General features: G+C 37.5%; 1 protein-coding gene across 1 annotated transcript in view; it reads left to right on the forward strand.

The window, feature by feature from the left end:
* LOC101852475 (organic cation transporter-like protein) overlaps window positions 1-1,179 on the forward strand; it is a 20,219-nt gene that overhangs the window by 6,614 nt on the left and 12,426 nt on the right. The gene's annotated exons all lie outside the window — the stretch shown is intronic.

Below are 1,179 nucleotides of genomic sequence, written 5' to 3' on the forward strand. Positions count from 1 at the left end.
ATATCTATCTATCTATCTATCTATCTATCTATCTATCTATCTATCTATCTATCTATCTATCTATCTATCTATCTATCTATCTATCTATCTATCTAGGGCATCTTTGCTAGCTAACAATAAGCACAAGAAATGCAGAGTAAAGATATTGACTTATGCTGTCTGATGACTTTGGTAAATTTACATATTGATAATGATAACTGTTCATTAAATGTTAGTCGAAACGTGTTCAACAGTGCGTTTCTCTGAATTTAAATGATTTGCATAGGATAAATATTCATGGGCGGTTCTTTAGAAGGTTTTCAACAATGTGTTTTTTCTTATTACTCCTCTGGGACATATGCAGGCTCTCTGTTATAGTGTTCTCCTTACTCTCCCGTCAAACATTTATTGTTATGTTAGTTCCTACTTTAAAAAAAAAATTACAATAAGCTAATTTCTAGTAACACCTCAGATCTCCGCACTTACATGACCTACATGTGTTGCAAGAGCAGCAAAATTCTCACTTAAACTAAAAGTAAACTTGCAGCGTGTGTGGTGTAGCGGATAGATGCTTCTCTGTCACATCCAAGAGATCCGAGTTCATTTCCCGAGTGGGGGGGATTTTTAACGAGTGCCTTGGTCTTTCTGCTGGGATGCTGTATCCATGACATCCTGGGTTGGTCCCGAAAGCCCACCTCTTAAATGATCTAAACTGTGTCTATGGGATCGTAAAATCACCTATAACTATATTTTTCTACCCCCCAACATTCATCTGCCTTTACAGCCACCTCCACGTTTTTTCTGTGAGAATACAGATAGCACAAGGAGTATGCGAACAGCTTTGGTTAAAATCTCTAGTTCAAATCTCTTCTATGGTATTTCTAACCGTTCACACACATACACACACACACACACACACACATACATACACACATACATACACACACACACACACACGCACACACAAACAAACACACACAAACAAACACACACAAACATACACAACACATTTACGTACAAAACACCCCCCTCCCCACAAAAAAAAGAAAGAAAAAACACAACCCCCCTCAAAACACAAAAGACAGCAACCCTCAACCACAGATAAAAACAGCTGAAGAAAAAACACTAAAAAACAACCTCATTCCTTCCCTCTCTACACACACATCACTATAAAAAAGAAGAAAAAATAACTAACCCCCA

The sequence above is a fragment of the Aplysia californica genome, unplaced genomic scaffold, assembly GCF_000002075.1.
Source record: "Aplysia californica isolate F4 #8 unplaced genomic scaffold, AplCal3.0 scaffold00189, whole genome shotgun sequence".
Classification (NCBI taxonomy): domain Eukaryota; kingdom Metazoa; phylum Mollusca; class Gastropoda; order Aplysiida; family Aplysiidae; genus Aplysia; species Aplysia californica.